Below are 6,135 nucleotides of genomic sequence, written 5' to 3' on the forward strand. Positions count from 1 at the left end.
TTAGCATTGGCATGTGGGGCTTCATGCAAAACGAATTTAGTCAACACAAATTTGGAAAACTTCTAGCTAGGACCCTATCAAAATAGCAGTTGGTACCTAAAAGGAAAAAACACAATGCATAATACATTTATCCTTTCATATTTACCAAATACAATCAGCATTCAAGAAAAGTCTTCGTCCTTCAGGTACCGGTTGATCAGCATGGGGCAAGTTTCAATGGAGCAAAGTTAAGGGCAAGCTTCCTTGCAGCGGCAAGGAGAATGGGGCAAAGTTACTGCATAGGCAAGACGGGGCAAATCAAAGTTAAAGTCTCTAGGGTGAGAATTCTTAAAGTCTCTTTCTCTCAGATAGAGAAAAGGGCATCAGGGTGTCGTCCAAAATGGAGTCTGGCATCTGGCTTCAAACTGGCATCGAGGAAAATGGCTGACTTCTCTTTGTCCAGTGGGTTTAAGTAAGAAACATTCCAAATTCTGAAGGGCCTTCCATTGGAGGGTTCATAGGTTGGCTTCAAATTGTCCAATGAAAATTGTCTTTTACTAGCGTTCATTTATGCATACACTGTCCTTGGAGCCTTGGAACACAAGTTGTAACATGGGTTGCCAATTATTTTACTATCTGTACCTTCATTGTCCGCACCTGCAGACTGACCTTGTATCAAAGGGGATGAAACCGGCCTAGTACGAAACCTTGGAGATAAGTGTATCAGTCAGCTCTACTGGAGAAATACAACTTCAAGCAAGAATATATGTTTCAAAAAGCCACGCAGTTAGAATTTGAGACCAGGCAACTAGGCCAAAGCCTGTACTAAATTTAAGCTAAGCAAAACAGTTTTCAAACAAGAAATCATGGCATACATTTGCAATTATGACGGATTACTACATTTTCAATACTTCATGATTAATAAAGCTCGTTTACAATGATGGCGAACTACCCCGAGGGCACAATTTCCCTCGTACATTATTTTCTTTACTAAAATCACACTTCATTATATGTTTTGATTACACGATATGTATGAATATATGTCGGACCTTCTTTTTCTGCGTCATCAATCCCTCCTCTGATGACTAATTATGTCATCACATCAAATCTACCCACAAATTTTATTCCATTAAAATTCTGTATAGTAATTTGCCACTTCAGTCAATTCCCTTTTTCTTTTAGTCCCTTTTGATTTTTCTCTATATATTTCCACCATTTTGTTCTCTATTTTCTCTTCTCTTTTCCTTTTGTTCCTTGCTTTTAACATTTTGAAAGCTTTCCATGTTCCCCAAGAACCTAATAGACAAATTAATATTATTAATATTCCCTTTACTATTTTTAGTAACAATCCGTTCCAAACGTTGCTGAGCCAATTTCCCACAGAAGCAAATCCTTTTCCAACTTTCTCCCAAACTCCGGGTTCTTTCAATTCCTTTAAATCTACACTTTCTTTAGTTAAATTTGTAAGCATCGTTCTAATTTTTCCACTGCTGTCTGGTATATATGTACAACAGTGACGTGTACCAAGCATTTTGCAAACGCCGCCATCCTTTGCTAAAAGAATGTCTAAGGCAAGCCGATTTTGAAGAGTCATAGCTCTTTCTGCAGCAAGTTCAGCATCCATCAGGATTATAGCTCCTGAAAACTTTGTCAACATGTTATCCACAATAGTAGACAACTTTCGTATTTTGAGTGAATTCAATATGACTCCTACTGAAGGAATCAATGCTCCAAATATATCTCCTACCACACCAGAAGATGTCTCCCTTTTCTGAACATGATGTGATTCAGACAGCTATGGAAATTTCTTTAAGTCGTCTAGTTGGTAAATCTTTGGGAACACTATTCCCAAATAACACCTCCCATACCATCCTTTAGGAAGACGATAATAGGCGTTGAGTCCACAAATATAATATATTCCAGGAATAACTGGGTCTTGTCCATTCAGCATGAACGTCCACTTAGGTTTAAATGCATACGTATGTTTGCATTCACTCGTTCCCACAAAAACTGTGTCATAATATGATTCAGCTCTATATATACAAAATTTCCCTACGTGCAATGTATCTAAAGCTATTTTTCCTTGTGTCTTTATTGCGGCAAAAGCATAATTATCTACAGATGTTCTTTTGTGTAATTCCCTTTCTAATTCCTCCTTCATTTCTTTCCTCCTATCATCAGTGCGGTCTAAGAAATGTATTTCTACTGGTGAAAGCAAGCATGTAAGGTTCTCTCTATGTGCGTGAGCTGTGTGAAAAGGTGACATTGGTTCGAAGAATTCCCTCATTAATTTGGCATAATAATCTCTAGCTATTTTACTTAGGTGCCCTATTATGGGGACATATGCAAAAGTAACATCATAATTAGTGTAAAAATAATGAATGTATGTTTGACCATAAAATCTGGAAGCTATTATACTACATGTAATTCCATACGTAAGAGGCATGCTATGATATGTCACCCCTTCCACCACTGAGGTAGGTATTTGTGTACACACATAACAATCTTTCGCATCCATGGTCTCAACATACTCACTCAGCAAGCGATAGAAAACGTTAGATGAAAGTTCCTTCTTATCATGCAAGTGTCTCTCGTCTTGCTCGAGTCTCTTCAGAGCTGTTAGTTCAGTAACGATAATAGGTTTAGAAGTAGAAGCATCATTCGTCTCACTCTCATTTTTACCATGCATTCCAAGAACTATTGCTACAATGATTAGTACGCATGCGGTTATTAAACCTATACACATGTATTTACAACACTTCATCTTACGCCCCTGTGTAGTGAAGCTAGTCATGATCTGTATAGAATCAGAAAGTTGAAGACACTTTATCAAAGCGTATTTGCAGGTATTTACAAAGCTGAACGAGTTCAATGTTCACACAGTCTTCTTTAGCAGCTTTGGTCTCTTATCGGTTAGCAGCGTTGTCTCAAAATCTGTTTCAAAGTCAATCAAGGTAGCAATGTCTTAGCCGGTTGAAAAGTCAATCGGGTGATCAATGTCTTTAATCAGTAAAGTTCATGAAGTTTTATTTCTCATGTGCCAAAATGAAGTTCTGCCTCTTCGTTCTCGAGACTAAGGGATACGAATTCGTCTGACCAATCGTTATTGGCTAAGTATGCCCCCTCCGGACCGGAATACCTCCTACTCGGTATCCTTTTTCTTTTCAATTTTGCATCTCTCTTGGATTCTTTCTCACTGGTACTTTCCTCTTTGGCCAAGTCCTTTTCTTCACTTGGTGTTGGTACTACGACAGACACTTCCTTTCTTTTCTCTTTCACTCTTGGCCCTTCACTGTCGTTCAACGTTTCTCTAATTCTTAATTTTACTGGCGAAATGCTTGGTCTTCTTTTTGCACTGTGTCCACTTGATGGACCTGCAATCTCTTCTGAAGGAGTTTGAGCAGTTTCGTTCTGTTCTGCCTTGTCCCCTCCTTCTGGGGAGTCAATCAGGTTTTCCTTTTCTTTTCCTGTATCGTCTGCTTCTGGGAAAGCCCTCCTCTGATCAGGCTCTCCTGCTTTTTCACCTGTTTCAAGCCCTTAGCTTCCGTTACTTTCTTCAGGCTCTTTGTCACTTTCAGCTGCTTCAGGCTCTTTGTTACCTTCAGCTGCTACGTCGCTTTCTGAGGCTCCTCCTTGGTCTTCCCCAAGTGAATCAGTTGCTTCGTCCTCAGAGAATATTTCTCCCTCCTCTATTTCTGCCTGTTCGCTTCTAGTTCTTCTTCGCTCTGTCTCAGCGCTTGGCACTTTGTTATCAGGTACTGGTAACTTCAGCGCTTCAACTTCCTCATCTGTGGGACACAATACCCTCTTTGTGTGACTGGCGTGAATCCAGTTGGGAACTCCTGCACACTTCACAGCGGTGGTAGTCGTCAAAATCACTTTAAAAGGTCCTTTCCAACGGGGTTCCAAACACGACTTCTTTATCACAACCCAGTCACCTGCTTTCAGGGCGTGTCCTGGACCTTGGATCGGTGGCAAGGTGGTTGCCTCCACCTGGTGAGAGAAAGAGCGAACCACATCAGCTAGACCTTTGCAGTAGTCTAACACCATATCATCTGTAATATTCAAAAGCGCATTTGCAGGAACTGCTGGAAGTCTCATAGCTCTGCCCATGAGAATCTCATGTGGGGACAGTCCAGTCTTTCTGTCAGGGGTGTTTCTCATTGACATTAGTACCAAAGGCAATGCGTCAGGCCATTTCAAGTTTGTTGATGTGCATATTTTCGCCATTCTTGATTTCAATGTGCCATTCATTTGCTCCACTAGACCTGATGCTTCAGGGCGGTAGCTACAATGCAGCTTTTGCTCAATGTTCAGTGCTGCACAAAGCAATTTTATTACTTCATTATTGAAGTGACTTCCTCTATCTGATTCTAAAGAGATTGGGAATCCAAAACGTGGTATTAGCTCTCTCAAGAGTAATTTTGCAACTGTGAGACTGTCATTCCTGCATGTAGGGTATGCTTCGATCCAGTGACTAAAAATGCACACAACCACCAACACATACTTCAAGCCTCCATGCACAGGCATCTCAATGAAGTCCATTTGCATCCTGCTGAAGGGACCCCCTGCTCTTCCAATGTGGCTCAAATTTACTACGGTTCCCTTCCCTGCGTTCATCTGTTGGCAAATGACGCAACGGTGGCAAACTGCTTCAGCAACTTGACGGAATTTGGGGTTAAACCAATCAGTTTTAAACAATCTAATCATGGCATCCCTCCCATGATGAGCTTGTCCATGGTAAAATCTGTCTATCTGTGTCAAAAGGCTGTTTGGAAGAACGAATTTCCCTTCACTTGAAACCCATAATTCATCTAGTCTCTTTACACATTGTGATTTGGTCCACAAGAGTTTCTCATCCTCACTGACATCATTCTGTAAGGATTTCAATTCGTCCATCGTATCTACCACCTTTAGAGCAAAGATTTCGCTTGGTTCGAGTTCTGGTTCACTTATCAAATTCCATTCATCCCTAAGCAATATACAGTTCAATGTGCAAAACCTTGCGACTTGATCTGCATATCCATTTCCCAGAGAAACATAGTCTTGTCCCTTCGAGTGTGCACTGCATTTTACCACTGCTACTTCTCCTGGTAGTTGGATGGCATGTAACAATTCTCTTATTCTTTCACCATTTTTCACTGGTGATCCTGAAGAGGTCATGAAGTCTCTCTGTGACCACAATTGTCCGAAATCATGCACTATTCCAAACCCGTACTTGCTGTCAGTGTAAATGGTAACTTTCATTAATGCAGAGAGTTGGCAAGCTCTAGTAAGGGCTACCAATTCTGCTACCTGTGCAGAGTAAACTCCTTGAAGCCAAGATGCTTCCAAAACACCTGTTACCGTACCCTGCTTTCAATATACCCAGTGCATCTCTTAAACATGAACCATCAACAAAAATAATTTGATCATTTTCTTCCAATCGGGTATCTGGCAGTGCTGCTGCGACCGGATCCAAAGTAGCTGAAAAATATGCTACTGGTCTGTTTACGCCGCCATGGGCTTGGGTCAAGACAGACAAGGAACATGCATCACGTTCATGACAAAACAATGTGAAAGGCTTTGTGTAGTCAGGCATACCTAAAGCTGGAGCCCTGCACATGCATTCTTTCAATTCAATAAAAGTATCCATCTCATCTCCTTTTAGCTCAATTTCATCCAATGCATCCTTCTGGGTCAGTTTCAGTAAAGGTTTTGCTAGAGTTGAGAAGTTGGGAATCCATTGGCGACAGTAGCTCACCATTCCAAAAAACTTCCTCACCTCCCTCCTCGTCTTTGGGGGACTCATTTGAAGTACACTTGTTATTCTTTCCTTCATAATTCTTCGTGACCCTTTCTCTATTTGGTGACCCAAATATTTCACTTTCTTCTGGCAGAATTGTAATTTTGAAGGAGACACCTTGTGTCCATTCCTTCCCAAATGGTTCAATAGGGCAATGGTGTTGGCTGTGCAGTCACTTTCTGTCTTAGATGCAATCAGTAAATCGTCAATGTACTGTACTAGGGTTGACTCGAATGGCAACTCCAACGCTTCCAAATCTTTCTTTAGAATCTGATTGAAAATTGACGGTGACTCCGAAAACCCTTGAGGAATTCTACACCAACTGTAAACTCTGTCTAAGAATTTGAAACAAAAGAGAAATTGGCTGTCCT

Source organism: Pleurodeles waltl, chromosome 6, assembly GCF_031143425.1.
Source record: "Pleurodeles waltl isolate 20211129_DDA chromosome 6, aPleWal1.hap1.20221129, whole genome shotgun sequence".
Taxonomy (NCBI): Eukaryota; Metazoa; Chordata; class Amphibia; order Caudata; family Salamandridae; genus Pleurodeles; species Pleurodeles waltl.